Genomic DNA, 19,396 nt, shown 5'->3' with positions numbered 1-19,396 from the left:
AATCTCGGGTAAACTTCTAGGAAATGTCGCGCCTGAGTCCACTCGGATAAGGGGTTCGGTTGATCTCACGTTATAAAATGCATGCAGTTTGACTCCCGACATATATTGCAAAACCAAGCATCAGAGCTTTTCTCCTCGTCTTTTGCTATTTGCATTGTGCCACCCTTACCTCGTTCGAGGATCACGAGCCCCTGCGTCTCTCTTCGAGCGATGACGAGCATTCTCCGTGGCGGCTTCATTCGCCACGAGGTCGCCCTCGACTTGCCCGCTGAGCGCAAGTTCGCCAAGCAATGGCGCTTGGCTCGGAGCGCTCGCTCTGATCATCCAGGCTCCCTCTTCCACATTGATCAGTCACGGCTCACCAAGCTGGTCAACGACAAGGACCTCGGCCACCTCCGGGAATTCGGCGGGGTCGGGAAAGTCGCCTCCACACTCGAAACTGATGTCTCGGCCTGGATAAGGGGCGACCCCGACGACGTCTCTCGTAGGCAAGATGCTTTTGGCGTCAACTCATACAAGAAGCCGCCCGCCAAGGGCTTCTTCCACTTCGTGTTCGAGGCTTTCAAGGACCTCATGATCATGATTCATCTTGTTTGCGCTAGGCTTTCGCTCGGTTTCGGGATCAAGGAGAACGGGGTCAAGGAAGGCTGGTATGATGGCGGGAGCATATTCGCGCGGTGTTCCTCGTGATCGCCGTGTCGGCCGTGAGCAATTACCGCGGGAACCGGCAGTTCGAAAAATTGTCTCGGGTGAGCGCTAACATTCTCATCGATGTGATAAGGAAGGGTCGTCGGCAGCGGGTTTCCATGTTCGAGATCGTCGTCGGAGATGTCGTTTGTTTAAAGATCGGCGATCAAGTTCCGAGCAGACGGACTGTTCCTGGACGGGCATTCCTTTGCAGGTATGGACGACAATTTGTACTGGTTCGACGCATTAGATTTTTTTCTTTTTATCAGAACGCATTAGATTAGATATGCATATTAACTCACGTTGGTTCCCTCCAGAAATATGTGTATAAATATGAGCAAAGTTTGAATAATTAGCCCAAAAAACTCGTAGAAGAGCATCATATTCTGCTTGATGCCCGGCAATTTTTCATTTGGATAGTCTTGATTCTATGACAAAAGGGGAAAAGTAATGGTGTTGATATTCTAGTCATAGTAGAACAAACTCTGTCGAAAAAAATATAAATTCTACTGGAAAAGGTTAGGTTAAAACATAATCCATTTGTTCTTGTTTCGTGTTTGTTCATGTTTCGTTTTTCTTTGCTTCAAGTTAAGGCCAGAATGCTTCGTATTGTGTAATCCTAGCGTCCCTAAACCATGTGCGACGTTTGTGTTGTCAATTTAGGTAGATGAATCGAGCATGACCGGGGAGAGTGATCACGTAGAAGTGAACCGCAATGAGAATCCATTCCTGTTCTCTGGAACAAAGGTCGCTGATGGGTATGCTCAGATGCTGGTTACCTCTGTCGGCATGAACACGACGTGGGGCGAGATGATGAGCACTATCAGCCGCGACAACAGCGAGCAGACCCCTTTACAGGCTCGGCTCAACAAGCTCACCTCGTCCATTGGCAAAGTCGGCTTGGCGGTCGCTTTCCTTGTTCTCGTGGTCCTGCTGATTCGCTATTTCACGGGAAACACACAGGACGAGAACGGGAACCGGGAATATGTTGCAGGCCAAACCACGGGTGGTGATATCATGAATTCCGTGGTGGGCATCATCATGGTGGTCGAAATTCCTGTAGGCTTGCCGCTCGCGGTAATCCTCACTCTTGCATATTCGATGAAGAGGATGATGGCAGATCAGGCCATGGTGAGGAAGCTTTCGGCCTGCGAGACAATGGGGTCGGCCACCACTATTTGCACCGACAAGACTGGCAGTCTCACAATGAACCAGATGAAGGTGACGAAGTTCTGGGTCGGCCAAGACTCCCTGGCAGAAAACGCCTACTCCTCTGCCTCCAAGTATGTCCTGGATTTGATTCAGGATGGGGTCGCTTTGAACACCACGGGCAGCGTCTATAGGCCGTCTTGGGGATGTGAGTATGAGTTCTCGGGTAGTCCGACCGAGAAAGCAATTCTATCCTGGGCGGTTTCACAACTGACCGTGGACATGGAGGAGACCAAGAAGGGCTGTGAAGTCATCCGAGTCGAAGCCTTCAACTCGCAGAAGAAGAGAAGCGGTGTCCTAACAAAGAAGAGCGTGGACGACACATTCCATGTGCACTGGAAAGGAGCGGCAGAGATGGTCTTGGCCATGTGTTCAAGCTTTTATGACGGGTCGGGGATAGAGAAAGATTTGGATGGAGATGAACGGATGAGATTCGAGCAGATTATCCAGGGAATGGCGGCGAGCAGCCTCAGGTGCATCGCTTTTGCTCATAAACAAGTCTCCGAGGAAGCAATCAAAGAAAGAAAAGACGGGAAGAAGATCCAAGACGACAGCCTGACATTACTGGGACTTGTCGGCATTAAGGACCCATGCCGTCCCGGCGTGAAGAGTGCCGTCCAAGCTTGTCAGGACGCGGGAGTGAACATCAAGATGATAACGGGAGACAACATCTTCACCGCTAAGGCCATTGCTGCAGAATGCGGGCTTCTCAGGCCCGGGGATGATGCCTTCAATGGAGCCGTCGTGGAAGGAGCTGAGTTCCGCAATTACACGCCTGAGGAGAGGCTTCGAAGAGTCGAGAAAATCCAGGTCATGGCGAGATCCTTGCCTTTCGATAAGCTTCTCATGGTTCAATGCCTGAAGCAGAAAGGTCATGTGGTTGCCGTCACTGGGGATGGCACGAACGACGCACCGGCCCTCAAGGAAGCCGACATTGGGCTCTCGATGGGCATCCAAGGCACTGAGGTTGCCAAGGAGAGCTCCGACATTGTCATCCTCGACGAAACTTCGCCTCTGTGGTGACGATGCTGCGGTGGGGTCGATGCATCTACAATAACATCCAGAAGTTCATCCAATTCCAGCTCACTATGAATGTTGCGGCCCTTGTCATCAACTTCATGGCGGCAGTCTCCTCCGGCGATGTCCCCTCGACAGCAGTCCGGCTCTTATGGGTGAACCTAATCATGGACACGCTCGGCGCCCTCGCCCTGGCCACGGAGCGACCCACCGGGAGCTCATGGAGAAGCCCCGTGGGCCGGACCGAGCCGCTCATAACCAACATCATGTGGAGGAACCTTGTGGCCCAAGCAACATACCAAAATGTTAGAAAGAGTCAAAGTTGTTTTTTCATGTTTTTGATAAAATATCTAGTCATGTGTGTTGTCCTATTCAATAGGAAGTTTCCGTTACTAAAACTTAGTGGATCCTAGTTTTTAGGAATGGGTTGCAGCATGATGCTACACATGGGTCAAGTTAGTTGCTATTGTTTTGGCTATTGTTAGCCTTTTCGTTGTAGTACAGTCTTTTATGGAGACTAGTTGATCATTGAATAAAGTAGAGTGCAGAAGCATTCATTCCCATCGTGTTCTCATCTCTCTCTTTTAACAAAGTGGTATCGAGCTAGGTTAGCAAAAGAAAGTGAGGGTTGAGAGTTGAGAGTAAAACATGTGAGGAAAGAGAGTCTTGCAAAGAAGCTTTTTGTGCAAGACAGAAATCATGGCCACAAAATCCAATTTTGTCCAACCGGCAATCCTCGCTTTGATGGTCATTATGACCATTGGAGCATGTTGATGGAAAATTTTCTAAGGTCCAAAGAATATTGGGAGGTTGTTTCTTCTAGAATTGCGTAACCGGAAGGAGCAACTTTGACTGCAAAGACAACAAACAACTCATGAAGTGGCAAAGTTGAAGGACCTCAAAGCAAAGAACTATTTGTTTCAAGCAATAGACAGGTCCATCATGGAGACAATCCTTTGCAAGGATACTTCCAAGCAAATATGGGATTCCATGAAGAAGAAGTATCAAGGCTCGCAAGAGCAAAGAGGCAACAACTACAAGCTCTTCGTACGGAGTTCAAAACACTATGGATGAAATCAGGGGTCGATTCTGATTATTTTTCAAGAACAATGGCAATTGTCAATAAGATGCGCATCCACGGTGACAAGACAAGAGGATGTCACCATTGTCGAAAAAATTCTTCGATCCTTGACATCAAAATTCAATTTTGTTGTCCATTGCCATAGAAGAAGCTAAAGATATTGAAGAACTTTCAATTGACGAACCGCAAGGTTCTTTATTGGTTCACGAATAGAAACTCCAACACCAAGATACGGAAGAACAAGCCTTGAAGACCTCTACTAATTTTCGTCATTCTTCAGCAATAAGAATGAATAATGATAGAGGGAGAGGAAGAGGATTCCACCAACGCAGCAGCACCATCAATCCAAGAATTGAAGGCTCTTCCTCCGATGATGCACGAAATAGAGGTCGAGGACGGTATCCAACCGGTTTCAAGCCAAAACCAACAGATAAATCTAAAATTGAATGCTTTAGATGCCACAAGTATAGACACTACAAGTCCGAATGTAGAACCAATCTCGGTCAACATGTGGGGCAACGAATTTTGCTGCAAAGAAATGAAGAAGAAGGAGAAACACTCCTAATGGCATGTCGGGAGAAAGAGATGTCTTCATCAAATTTATGATACCTTGACACTGGCTGTAGTAATCATATGTGTGGCAACAAGGATGCATTTTCTTCAATCGATGATACCCACCGCACCAAAGTGAAGCTTGGAGATGATTCTACCATTTCAGTCATGGGAAAAGGTATTGTTCAAATCTCTTCAAAGAGGAAAACGCAGACCATTAATGATGTTTTCTATGTTCCCGAATTGAAGACAAACCTCATGAGTGCCGGCCAATTACTTGAGAAGGGGTATGAAATTGTATTTAAAGGTGGAGTTTGCGAGATTTATGATCAGCAGCAAAACTTGCTTGTTCAAGTTGATATGACACCAAACAGAATGTTTCGTCTTCATCTTCATGATTCTGCTCATGCTTGCTACACGGCAAAATTAAAGGAGGAAGCATGGATTTGGCATTTTAGATATGGGCATCTTAATTTTGGTGGCTTGCGGACACTTCATCAAAAGCAGATAGTGGAAGGACTTCCTCCAATTACAATCCCATCGAGTTTGCGAAGACGTGTTGTCGCAAACAACATCGAGCCTTTCCACATGGCAAGGCGTGGAGGGCTAAGAAGCAGCTTGAGCTAGTCCATTTAGATCTTTGTGGTCCAATCACACCAATTTCTAATGGAGGTAAACGATATCCGATCACATTCATTGATGATTTCAATCGAAAAGTGTGGGTGTATTTCTTGCAAGAAAAATCAAGCCTTTGAAGCATTCAAGAATTTCAAAAGTTTTGTTGAAAAGGAAAGTGGCAATCAAATCAAAGTTCTTCGCACGCGATCGTGGAGGGAGTACAAGTCTCTTGAGTTTGATGTTTTTTGTACGAAGCATGGAATTCGTAGGCAACTTATCGCAGCCTATACACCACAACAAAATGGTGTATGTGAGAGGAAGAATTGAACCATCCTCAACATGGTTCGAAGTCTACTGCGAAGAAGTGGAATTCCAAAGAAGTTCTGGCCAAAGGCAGTAAATTGGAGTGTCCATCTCTTGAATAGAAGCCCCACACTTGCTGTTCTAAATATGACTCCCGAAGAAGCTTGGAATGGACGAAGGCCAACAGTTGATTACTTCAAAATTTTTGGGTGTATTGCATATGCCCACGTTCCAGATCAAAAAAGGAAAAAAGCTTGATGATAAGGGAGTAAAATGCATCTTTCTTGGTGTAAGTGATCAAACAAAAGCTTACAATCTCTATGATCCCGTGACCAAGAAGATAATAATCAGCCGTGATGTGGTGTTTGATGAAGAAAGATTCCGGCCTTGGAATGATCAATCTAAAGGTGTTGCACCGATTGCAGTTGATTTTGAAGAAATTGGTGAAGAAGACCAACACAATTTGGCCTCAGCTAGTAACAATTCTGACCCTATTGAAGAGGAGGAGCAGCAGCCCAATTCCGAAGCTGCTGCAACACATGGTGAATGCCCCAACGTCACCAACAAAGGCCAGCATGGATGAGAGATTATGAGGTCTCCGGAGTCGAACAAAGTGAAGACCCATTAACTCATTTTGCTTTGTTTGCAGATAGTGATCCAACTATTTTTGATGAAGCAGTAAAACATCAAAAGTGGAGAGATGCAATGGATGCTGAAATTGAAGCAATTGAGAAAAACAACACTTGGGAATTAACAAATCTTCCCAAAGGCCACAACACTATTGGGGTCAAGTGGGTCTACAAGACAAAGCTGAACAAGGATGGTGGCATTGACAAATACAAGGCGCGTCTGGGGAGGCAAAAGGCTACAAGCAAGAATTCGACATGGACTATAAAGAGGTGTTCGCGCTGTTGCGTAGACTTGACACAATTTGGTTGGTGATTGCATTAGCAGCACAAAAATCGTGGTCCATCCATCGGTTAGATGTGAAGTCTACCTTTTTACATGGCGATCTCCAAGAACAGGTATTTATTGACCAACCTCCTGGATATGTGAAGCCTTATTGTGAGCATAAAGTATACAAATTAAAGAAGGCTTTATATGGATTAAAGCAAGCTCCTCGAGCTTGGTACGGTAGGATTGAAGCTTATTTTTTGAAGGAAGGGTTTGCCAAGTGTCCCTATGAACATACTTTGTTTATTGAGGTTGGCCATGGTAGAAAACTACTTCTGGTATGCTTGTATGTAGATGATCTCATTTACACAGGGAATGATGGTGCCATGATGGAGACATTTAAGCAATCCATGATGCATGAATTTGAGATGACGGATCTCGGGTTAATGCACTATTTCTTAGGCATTGAAGTTAATCGATCGGCTGCTGGTACATTTGTCTGCCAAAAGAAATATGTGTAGGAGGTTTTGGAGAAGTTTCGCTTGAAGGATTGCAATTCGGTTGCCACACCAACAAAGGTTGGATTAAAGCTCACCAAAGATCCTAGTGGAAGGATAGTGAACAACACCATGTACAAGCAAATTGTAGGAAGTCCGATATACTTAACAGCAATAAGGCCGGACATCATGTATGGTGTTAGTCTCATTAGTAGATACATGGAGAGTCCCACCGAAAAACACCTTCAGGCTGCTAAGCGTATTTTACACTATTTGAAAGGGACTGCATCTCTTGGGTTGTTTTACAAGAAAGGAGAAAGTTCAAATTTATTTGGTTTTACCGACAGTGATTATGCAGGTGATATTGATAATAGAAAAAGCACCTCGGGCTATGTATTTATGCTTGGTTCAGCGGTTGTCTCGTGGTCTTCAAAGAAACAACCCTTAGTCACTCTTTCAACAATAGAAGCCGAATTTGTGGGTCGACACATCAAGTCTTTGTCGCGACCTTCAAAAAATAACGAGTTAATTTTCGGGCTAATGGATTATCAGGTTAATTAATTAACTAACCTAACTCGGACTCTCCCAAGTCCATACCAAATCGCAACTTAAGGTTCAAATAATTTAACGTGCAACGTGTTTTGAATTTGGAGTCGCCACTAATCATTTTCGGTAGGTTGATTAGAAACCTAAATAAAATAGCGGGAGAAAACTATATTATTTCCGCGAACCGGAGATTTTGAATTCGGGGGATTTGGTTACGTCGATTTCTCTAACGCCCTTTCGGTACCATTTTCATGAAAAATATTTGATTTGGCAATTTTGATGGATTTTACTTGAAATTCAAAGATGCAATTTTTTTGGTTTTTTATCTTCTTTTTTATGAGAATGTAAAACATTGAACTTTGTGCGATATATACCATGGATGATTTAGAAAGAAAGAAAACGCAGCCAAGCACGAGTATTTACAGAAATAAATTAACATGTAATAATGCTAAAATTTGGAACACGTGTCATGTCTAAAATAAACAAACAAATGTTCAAACCAAACGATTACATTTTTGTAGATCGAGATGGAAAGGATTACCTTCTATTACACAAAATCTTACTCACATACACGTTATAGTTCCCTTCAAGATCTCGGACCCGGAAGAACGCGGCTGTCGTCGAAAATGGCAAGCAATGGCGTTGTTGGGTTGCGAAGGGGAGTAATATGTGTCGGGACTCGTCGAAGATGATGCTTGACTAAAACTCTTTTCTTCACTCTCGAATTTTCTCTTCTGATTTTTTCTCAAGAACTCTCTTTTTCCTCTCTAAAAATTCCTCTCAAAAACTCTCTCAAAACTCTCTCAATTCTCTTCCACCCCCTCCAAGAGCTCTCTACATTCTCTATCACCAAAATTCTCTTTTTCAATTCTCAAGAACTCTCCCTCTTTTATAGCCAAATTTCTCCACCCTTCATTCTTCATCTTCATTTCTTCACCTTCCATTTTCATCTTCCTTCTTCATCTTCATTTCTTCACCTTCCATTTTCATCTTCCCTTCTTCATCTTCATTTCTTCACCTTCCATTTTCATCTTCCCTTCATCACCTTCCCTTCATCATCTTCCCTTCTTCATCTTCTTTTGGTATTTGCAATACAATCCCCGAAGTTCCAAGTATTTGCAATGCGGTCCCCGAAATTTTAAGTATTTGCACATACGATCCACAAGTTTCAAATCTTCTCGGTGTATTTTTCCATCCCGTGCCTGGTCTAGACGCATGCTAAATTAAGTGTTCTGCTTGCCCAATTATATGCCAATGCAATGTACGCTAAAAATAAATATGTGAGATGATTTTTATTTAGAACTAAAATTAGCTCTAATTTTTATGCAAAAAAAAGATTAGTCAAAGTTTAGGCGTCAACAGCTGCCCCTCTTTGAGTGGAGGCTCGTAGAGGTTCCGCTCAAAGACAAAATTGAACCCTAAATTTTGACAGTGCAAATGATGAATGAACTTTTTGGCGGGAGTTTTAATCCCATTTTTTATGTAATGAAGTGATGCATGATATGCAAGACTGTAAATAACATGTGCCAAAATTTCCCTTTTTCATGTTAGAGAAACCTGCACATGGATCGCATACAAGAATACATGTTTTACCAAATTTCTCGTAAGCTAATGGTTCTCTTAATTTCCAAGCTTCTTTTTGCAGATGCAAGGATTTTAAGGTATTTGGCCTATCTGTTATCAGAGACTTCTCCCTAATGCAAGACAGCGCAAGATATGTGTGTCGTTTGAGATCACAAGAGCTACGTCGTTGTGAGTCGAAAGAAGTGAAATCAAGTTCACAAGAGCTACGTCGTTGTGAGTTGATTAAATGTCGAAATCGCCAAAGGCATATGTCTTCACGATTCGATAAAGGGGAACCAAAATCATAATAGCTACGTCGTTATGATTTGGTTTGGATCAAAACCATGGGTGCTTATGTCTTCATGATTTGATAAAGGAGCCGAAAATCATAAGAGCTATGTCATTATGAGCCGACTAAAGGTCAAGATCACCAAGGTCATACGTCTTCGTGATCCCGAGACCGAAATCATAAGAGCTACGTCGTTATGATTTGATAAGATGTCAAGATCGCCAAAGTGCATATGTCTTCACGACTGAACGTAAGAGGCATATTGCCTCGAATTGAACAATATTTGATAGGAGCACCATCGAATGGAATCGATAAGTACAAAAGGGGCATATTGCCCCGGATTGAATCATAACAACTATCATCGAAGAGTTGTTAATTTGAAAAGGGGTTCGAGAAAACTTACCCGGGTTTACGAGACCGAAATCATAAGAGCTACGTCGTTATGATTTGATAAGATGTCAAGATCGCGGTGCATATGTCTTCACGACCTACGGGTTTTCGAGACCGAAATCATAAGAGCTACGTCATTATGATTTGATAAGATGTCAAGATCGCGAATGCATATGTCTTCACGACGATAGAAGAGGCATATTGCTTGGGTTCTCCAAACGAATAACCAAGGAACGAGGTAGATTGCTTGTATCGTACACTGTTTGACCGTCTGAGATGAACATGATCAATTGTTAACGCAACATGATACGTCCATAAATTCTTGAATTTTTTGTTTACATTGCAAAGCCCTTTGAATTTGAATTTATCAATAAGGAAAGCGCTAATCCTTTTGACGAGTTTGATCAAATCAAATGAGGAACCTTTAATCGAAAGGACTTCCACTCAATCTCATGGAAAGGTTCAAAGGTTAGAAGATATACTTACCCGAGGATTTGAAAGATTACCCCCGCGGACATTTGCCAGCAAAACTTGCTCATTCAATAATCCTTGGATGAATTTCGAGACCTTGGGAGGGAACTCGAACATCGGGAATGTATTACCTATCATAGAATGTCGAGGTAACATACACAAACATATTCAACAATGAGTATAATGCAATCACTCATACTATGGTTCATGCATAACCATTCTCCAAGTTTGCATTACCAATTTTGTCCAGGGAGGTTCTCACATTACGAATACCTCGAATGTGAGCTGAATGGGGGGACTTCGATCCGAAAGGGCTTTCTCTCACTCTCGAGAAAAGCTATTTATCCTGTCTGCGAGATTCAAGAGAAATCACTCAATCTTTCCATCATCGCATTCGATAAGGATCCAAGTAATCTCGCAATTGATACGACCGAGCCGATCCGGAGGTCTTAATTAGGACCGTAATGAGAGCTAGGTCAAAGGTTTACAAAGGGGACTCTAGTTGAGTCGAGGTCGCCGAAATGAATTTCTTCATCACCTCGCTCCAGTTTACAAGTCAAGAGCCCCGCAAAAATGAGAGAGAAATAATCTTGCTCGAACTTCTTCGAGTGATGCTTAAAATCATTTAACTCTACGTTAACTCAAGTGCCCTAATCGAAGAGACTTTGGAGGGTTATAACGTAGGCTAGGATTGGGGACCGAGGAACGAAAATGCTCGTTTTGGCTCGAAATTAAATGAGAAGGGGCTTGACGTTGGTGATCATCGCCGACTAGTCATCGATCTTGGTCTTCCTGGAAATGTCTTCGAAAGAATACCATCATTGAATGAGGGATGGTAGTTTTCTACCAAAATTGCACTTTGCAAACCGACTTCTTGGGGAGTCTTCTTCACAACAAGTGTCTGTCGAGGATTTGCAAGAGACACAATGCAAATATGTACATGGAATTTACAACTTAACATGCAAAAATGTACATTCAAAATTTAGAAGTACTTTACAAATGAATGTGCATTGGCCTTACTTTGGTAGGCACTTTGCTTTTCCTATGCTTGAAATTTTTATATGAGATCAGCCTTTGCTTTTCTTACTCCCAACTCTCATTTTTCTTTTTTTCTTCTTTTTTTTTTAGAAGAGATTTCTTTTCCTTTTTTCTTTGAGAGCTCTTCGACATCTCTTTATTTTTCTTTTTTTCTTTTTTTTTTTTCGAGAGCAGGCCCTTCTCCGTTAAGCTGAGTTTGCCTCTCTCTTTTTTTACAATCCCATGATTTTGAACCAGGAATTACAACAAACATAAACATTTACAGATAAAAAAAATCTAGTATACAAGAAATGAGTCTATTCGGGAATTCTCTGTTGACCCGACCATCTCCAATTCTAATCCTTGGGAAAATGCTATCTTCGTCTTTGGAATGAGCAAATGATCACCAACAGGGGTTTAAGAAATGAATTTGCAGGCTCAAGTGGGTTATGCAAAGAATGAAGTGTATAGGATAGAGAAATGAATGCTCTTCATCATCCTAAGGCATTTGAATTAAAATTCGAGTATAAATGCAAAGAAATACCCGAAGATTAATGTTAGTCCGAGCAAGAAAATTTCTAACCATTTACCTCGTGTTGCTGCTGGAATTAACTCGTCCGGACCCCGATGTGGGGTGGTTCTTGACAGGGGTAAAGAAATGAAATCACCGCTCAAAAGGGGTAATCAATGGATCACCTGTAGTGTTTGGGATAAAGAACTGAATGCCTCCGTCATTTCGGCTATCGTACCTTTTGCGAGAAAACCTTTTACCTTGTGAAATGCGGAACTTAGCCACCGTTCAACTCTCCCGAAAAAAATGGGACGTGTTTGGGAAAGGATTGCCTTTCATCATCCCGCTCTGCCCCACTCCATACATTCGATGTATCTTATGTAGTTCATGTTCCTTATTCAAAGTTGGTAAATTAAACATGAGGAACAGTCATGCACAAACTATGCAATGTATGAGTGTTTTTGAGCATATAAAATGCAGCAACTTTTTATCTTGGTGGACAGAATTCGCAAGCACATAAGAAACTTCTTAGGGGCGTGGATTGGGAGTTGCCCTCGCTCATGCAAATGAGTTGCAAAACTTCATTATCTCGGTTCGAGACATGAGATTGTCAAAGGCTCTAGAATTTCTTATTTCATTAATTTTTCAGGGAGAATGGATACTTCCCTATCCGGAAAGGCGGTGACCCTGTAAAAATCAAAAGGGAAAGCATCAATGTACGTTCTCATGTTCTAAACGAGTTGAAACGATACCGCTTTACCCTTGTACAAATTTCTTGTGAACTTTGAATTGAAAGGATCAACTCATCTTGATCGGATTGTATGTCCGGGATGTTATTTCTTCGGTTTTGTAACCATCTGGGCTGAGCTTCAATTGGCATTGAATCGCGAAGCAAAAAATTTGGAGTCGACGTAAACCTCAATCCCGAGACCGAACGGCATCATCCGGGAATTCTCCATGCCTTGTTTTTGCTATCATGTCATCAACGTAAACCTCAATCTCATTATGCATCATGTCGTGGAAAAGGGCAACCATGGCTCGTTGGTAAGTAGCTCCGGCATTTCTGAGACCGAAGGCATCACCCGGTAATGAAACATTCCCCATGGTGTGGTGAAAGTGGTTTTCAACTTGTCATTGACATTCATCGGGATCCGATTGTACCCGGAGAAACCATCCATGAATGAAAACAATTCAAACCCCGCACGATCGTCAACGAGCATGTCAATATGTGGGAGGGGAAAATCATCTTTAGGACTGGCCTTATTCAAATCTTGGTAATCGACACAGACTCGAATACGTCCATCCTTCTTCATGACTGGGACTATATTGGCAACCCAATCAGAATATTCTGTAGTCTCAAGGAATTTGACATCAAGCGCTTTCATGACTTCTTCTTTGATCTTCCGGACCAATCCTGGTCCGGCCCTCCTTGACTTTTGCACTACTAGCTTAGCCGAAGGATCGATCGGCAAACAATATTCGACAATAGAACGGTCAAGACCGGGCATATCCGCATAGGACCAGGCGAAAATGTCCCGGTAATCCTTCGGAGCTTAATCAAGCGCTTAGTCATCTCTTTGGACAGGTTTGCCCCGATCTTAACTTCTTTAGGGTTTTCCGCATCGCCTAGGTTGACCGAGATAGTTTGTTCACTGTCAAGGGCTTGATCTTCTCATGTCGTTCGAAATCCCGACGAATTTCCTCATAATCCGGATTGGACTCATCTAGGTCGTATACTTCTAAATCCACTAGGTTTCCCTCCTCATGTTTCCCCCTAAAACATAAAATAACAAAATCAGAAAAACAAACAAGGTTTAATTGCGGTGTGATTTTTTTTTTTTGGAACTTTATTTATTTATTTATTTATTTTTTTCAAAACCGTGGGACATGAATTCTTAAAGAAGCCAAACCCTCGGTTCTTACCATGATGACAAACTTGTTGGTCGTTGGTTATCGTCATCGGGTTGGTTTGGGATACTTCAACAAGATTCGAAAAATGGTGCAATTTTATTGATATGAAATTACATCTTCTAGGAAAGAAAATCCAAGAGTGCAAGACATAATAGAAATCCAAATGCAATCCAAAATCTAAAGGAAACAGAAAATGTCCCACGTAGGGGATTGCATAAACATAATGATGTTACTACGAATCTAAACCCTCCAAAGTGGATTATCACATATGGCATTAATGAATGATTTGGAAGGTTTAGGCACCAGGTAAGGTTCCTCCTTATGCGCTCCGTCTTCGGATATAGCAGCAATGGTTACATTATCAAAACAACCGGCGATATTGAAGACTCCTTCATCCTTACTAGCACCAACCCGTCTGATTCCCAGCCCGAATACAAGATTAATTTTACCAGAATGATCCGGCAAAGGATTATTCTGGACATTTGGCTGTTTGTTGTCTTGGAACGAGAATGCCTTAGAATCGAGAAGATCTTGAATCCGATGCTTCGATGCGAAACAGCCATCGGTGTCATGTCCGAGCTCCCCGCAATGGTAATCACATTTCTTTGGTGGATCATATCTCGGCGAGCTCGTGTCACTGGGTCGTAGAGGCTCGGAAGTCGATAAACCTCTCTTACGCAGAACCGCAAGTACCTGCGACGAGGTTCCCGGTAGAGGGGTAAACTGCCGAGGAGACCGTTGATTCCCTCTTTGTCGTTGCATGCCGAAATTAGCATGCTGCTGATTAGGAATCTGTACGACGGGCGTCCGGGTCGTGGGTTTTTGGCTGTAGGTCATGTTGACCTGTGGGGCCGGCTCATTGTTTTTCCTTACCACAAACCTCTTAGTTGTCATGGCGACATCACCGTACCATCCTTTCTTCATGCCGTTCTCGATTTCTTCAGCCATTGCGATGAGATGGCTGAATGACGTGGCAGCAGATCCCAAAATTCGAGTTCTCATAACTAGCGGCGGGGTGGAAACAAACAATTTCATGAGTTCCCTTTCGGGAGGGACCGGTTTCAGTCGAGATGCCACGTTCCTCCACCTGGTGGCATATTGCTTGATTGTTTCTTCCTTTTTCATCTCAAGCTGCTCAAGGTCCTCTCCGGTGGTGAGCACGTCCAAGTTAAAGCTGAAATGTTTGATGAAAGCATTAGCTGCCTTCTCCCAATCATCCATCCGGTAGATCTCGTAGTCCGTATACCATCTCATGGCAGCTTCTTTTAAACTAGCCTGGAAGGTCTGAACCATTAAGGGGCCGTTGGTCGCATGCTTATTCATTCTTGCCTGGTACATCCGGACGTGCTGAACTGGGTTGGAAGTTCCATCATACTTCTCAAAGTCGGGCATCTTGAACTTCTCCGGCACCGTGACCTTTGAAAAGACAGACAAGTCAATCCGGGGTATGTTGTGAGTCCCCTCAACCTCTCGGATCCTCTGTTCCATTTGGACCAACAGTTTGGCCGTATCACCATTCAACCCGGGGGCCACGGGGCTGGCTTGGGGGATTGGGACTACGGGCGGCGTGCCCGAGCTCACACCCGTGAAGATCACATCTTCTAGCGGCATTGTCCGATAGGGAGCGGTTTCCGGGGCTTTACCGGAGTTGTCAATAGGAGGAATTAGAGCAGGAATGGTTAGCGGCGGGCTGGCGGTGGATGATTGAAGTTTGGCGGCGAAGGCGGCCATCATTTCTTCCATCTTTCGGGACATCATCCCTTCGAAGCGCTCGGTCAAGGAATTAAGTTTCTCGTCCGTGGCAGCACTGATAGTGGCGTTAATGTCGGCCATCCTCTTTGCGACCGATCGAGTAATATGTGGAGGATCCGTGATAAATTACCTGTACACGGTAACAAACCCAAAATTAGTACAGGGAGCAAGAACAACGAGCCGGCCCATGGCATCCCTCTAGACTCAAACGAACAAAGTGATTATAACCAAAGGATTGAAACATGTAATTTTCAGTTTATCCGCTTTTACGAAAAAATTCGTATTAATTTGCACGTTGATCAAAACATGTCCAAATTTTACGAGCTTGTAGTTGAGAAGGTGATAAACAACTTTTATGTTGGGCAATCAGACTAGAAATGCACGGATCAAAGCAGTTTAATTTGTTTTTCCAAAAAATCGCATTCAGAAAACTGTTATAACCGCAGGTAGTTGAAAAAACGAAAGGCCATCTTAAATTATGAATTTAATTCTGAAATTTTGTAGGATATTAGTTGAAACATAGGTCTACAACTTTTGTGTTTGGCACTTACTCAAAGCTCGATCGTAGAATTTAGTAAAAATCGCACAACAAGAACAAGCCAAATCAGAATTGAGGACAACTGATGAAATTGTAAAAGCTACGGAAGCAAAGTGCGAAATTGGAAATAAGACAACGATACTCCTAAATCATGGACCAGCTCAAAATAAAAATGAGATAATAGGGTAAAAGAGACAAGAAATTACCGTTCATAGGAAGAAAATGTCAATCACAAAGACATGCGCATGAATTGTGAGTTTAAATCTTATTCTATCTATCCAAAAGGCTTTTGCAAAGTGAAATGATGAACAAACGACATGTCGCAGCCTCGCGCGCAATCATCATGACTAGTCGCAGCCTCGCGTACAATAGTCATGACTAGTCGGGTTCAATCACTTCGGCTTGGTTCGGTCGACAAGGGCAATTCTCATGCATCGTAGCCTCACGTGCACAAGAACGACCCTTGAGCCATTTTTTTGAAAAAATTTTCGGGATCCAGATAGGATAACCTTTAGCGAAGCCTTACCGCCAAGGTTAAAGGACCATCTAAATACCATCTTAAAACTATCGGTGTGACCCAGGTCCGGTCACGGGTTGTGTGCGATGTAGTGCAAAGACGATAAATCATGCACAACAATTAAAAGCAAACACCGCTTCAATGATTCAAAAGTTAAATCACAATTTCAATTCACCAAGCCTCGCAAAACAAAGGGTTAGCCAATCACTCCTCCCCTTATAACTCCCAATCTGCAAAAACATTTAACACCTAAGAATGAGAATTCAACCAAAGTTTGCCAAATCAAGTGATTCCTTTTTCATGAAATTATCCGGCCTAAGTCCTCTTTGGGTCCCCAGTGGAGTCGCCAAGCTGTCGCGACCTTCAAAAAATAACGAGTTAATTTTCGGGCTAATGGATTATCGGGTTAATTAATTAACTAACCTAACTCGGACTCTCCCAAGTCCATACCAAATCGCAACTTAAGGTTCAAATAATTTAACGTGCAACGTGTTTTGAATTTGGAGTCGCCACTAATCATTTTCGGTAGGTTGATTAGAAACCTAAATAAAATAGCGGGAGAAAACTATATTATTTCCGCGAACCGGAGATTTTGAATTCGGGGATTTGGTTACGTCAGATTTCTCTAACGCCCTTTCGGTACCATTTTCATGAAAAATATTTGATTTGGCAATTTTGATGGATTTTACTTGAAATTCAAAGATGCAATTTTTTTGGTTTTTTATCTTCTTTTTTATGAGAATGTAAAACATTGAACTTTGTGCGATATATACCATGGATGATTTAGAAAGAAAGAAAACGCAGCCAAGCACGAGTATTTACAGAAATAAATTAACATGTAATAATGCTAAAATTTGGAACACGTGTCATGTCTAAAATAAACAAACAAATGTTCAAACCAAACGATTACATTTTTTGTAGATCGAGATGGAAAGGATTACCTTCTATTACACAAAATCTTACTCACATACACGTTATAGTTCCCTTCAAGATCTCGGACCTGGAAGAACGCGGCTGTCGTCGAAAATGGCAAGCAATGGCGTTGTTGGGTTGCGAGGGGGAGTAATATGTGTCGGGACTCGTCGAAGATGATGCTTGACTAAAACTCTTTTCTTCACTCTCGAATTTTCTCTTCTGATTTTTCTCAAGAACTCTCTTTTTCCTCTCTAAAAATTCCTCTCAAAAACTCTCTCAAAACTCTCTCAATTCTCTTCCACTCCCCCTCCAAGAGCTCTCTACATTCTCTATCACCAAAATTCTCTTTTTCAATTCTCAAGAACTCTCCCTCTTTTATAGCCAAATTTCTCCACCCTTCATTCTTCATCTTCATTTCTTCACCTTCCATTTTCATCTTCCCTTCTTCATCTTCATTTCTTCACCTTCCATTTTCATCTTCCCTTCATCACCTTCCCTTCATCATCTTCCCTTCTTCATCTTCTTTTGGTATTTGCAATACAGTCCCCGAAGTTCCAAGTATTTGCAATGCAGTCCCTGAAATTTTAAGTATTTGCAATACAGTCCCTGAAGTTTCAAATCTTCTCGGTGTATTTTTCCATCCCGTGCCTGGTCTAGACGCATGCTAAATTAAGTGTTCTGCTTGCCCAATTATATGCCAATGCAATGTACGCTAAAAATAAATATGTGAGATGATTTTTATTTAGAACTAAAATTAGCTCTAATTTTTATGCAAAAAAAAGATTAGTCAAAATTTAGGCGTCAACAAGTGCTTGTCAAGCTATTTGGTTGAAGAAGATACTTGGACAACTTCAATTCGAACGACATGAACCAACAATGATTTTTTGTGACAACAATTTAGCCATTAAATTGTCAAAGAATCCAGTTCTACATGGGAGAAGCAAGCATATAGATGTGAAGTATCATTTCTTGAGGGATCTTACAAAAGATGGTGTGATTGATCTTGTTTTCTGTAGAAGTGAAGATCAAGTTGCTGATGTGTTCACAAAACCCCTCAAAATTTCCACATTTCAGAAGTTAAGGAAGCTCCTTGGAGTTCGTTCGATGGATGCCTCAGATTAAAGGAGAGCTTGTTCCTACGCCTTTAAACTGATCACTTGCAGTATCAGTTTAAGGGAGGGCATGTTAGAAAGAGTCAAAGTTGTTTTTTCATGTTTTCGATAAAATATCTAGTCATGTGTGTTGTCCTATTCAATAGGAAGTTTCTGTTACTAAAACTTAGTAGATCCTAGCTTTTAGGAATGGGTTGCAGCATGATGCTGCACATGGGTCAAGTTAGTTGCTATTGTTTTGGCTATTGTTAGCCTTTTCGTTGTAGTACAGTCTTTTATGGAGACTAGTTGATCATTGAATAAAGTAGAGTGCAGAAGCATTCATTCCCATCGTGTTCTCATCTCTCTCTTTTAACACAAATGGCCGTCCTCCTCACTCTACAGTTCAAGGGCGAATCGATCTTCGGCGTGGACGAGGCAGTGAACAGGACGCTGATATTCAATGCGTTCGTCCTGTGCCAGGTCTTCAACGAGTTCAACGCAAGGAAGCTGGAGAAGAAGAACGTGTTTGAGGGCGTACACAAGAACAAGCTGTTCCTCGGGATCATCTTCGCGACGGTGGTCCTCCAGGTGGTGATGGTCAAGTTCCTGAAGCGGTTCGCCAACACAGAGCGGCTGAGCTGGGGACAATGGGGGGCGTGCGTCGGGATCGCGGCCATGTCTTGGCCAATCGGTTGGGTGGTCAAGTGCATTCCGGTCCCTGATACACCAATCTTCAGCTACTTGGGATTGAAAAGCAAGAAGCTCTGGAGGAAAATTGTGCGCGGAGAACAGTAGCAACACTAATTAGTTCTAACTCGATTCTTTTCATCCTGTGAGGATTGTGTAATCTATCGATTGGTCTTTTGAGTTTTGGCACGGGTCAAAAGATCGAGCTCGGCTTATCTGGGCTCGGCAAATTGAATGGCTCGACGCCAAAGCCCGAAACTATTATTTTAGAAATTTTCATTTGTACATTTCATACTTCAGATTTTTTTGGTAAAATAAACGTTTCACCTAATATATT

The 19,396-nt window shown here is 42.6% G+C and overlaps 1 pseudogene; it reads left to right on the top strand.

Annotated features, from left to right (window-relative positions):
* Positions 1–210: 210 nt before the first annotated feature.
* Positions 211–19,392, top strand: LOC125314632 (annotated as a pseudogene).
* Positions 19,393–19,396: the final 4 nt, after the last annotated feature.

Source organism: Rhodamnia argentea, chromosome 1, assembly GCF_020921035.1.
Source record: "Rhodamnia argentea isolate NSW1041297 chromosome 1, ASM2092103v1, whole genome shotgun sequence".
Taxonomy (NCBI): domain Eukaryota; kingdom Viridiplantae; phylum Streptophyta; class Magnoliopsida; order Myrtales; family Myrtaceae; genus Rhodamnia; species Rhodamnia argentea.
Note: the sequence above shows the minus strand (reverse complement) of the source record. Positions and strands in the feature narration are given on the sequence as shown.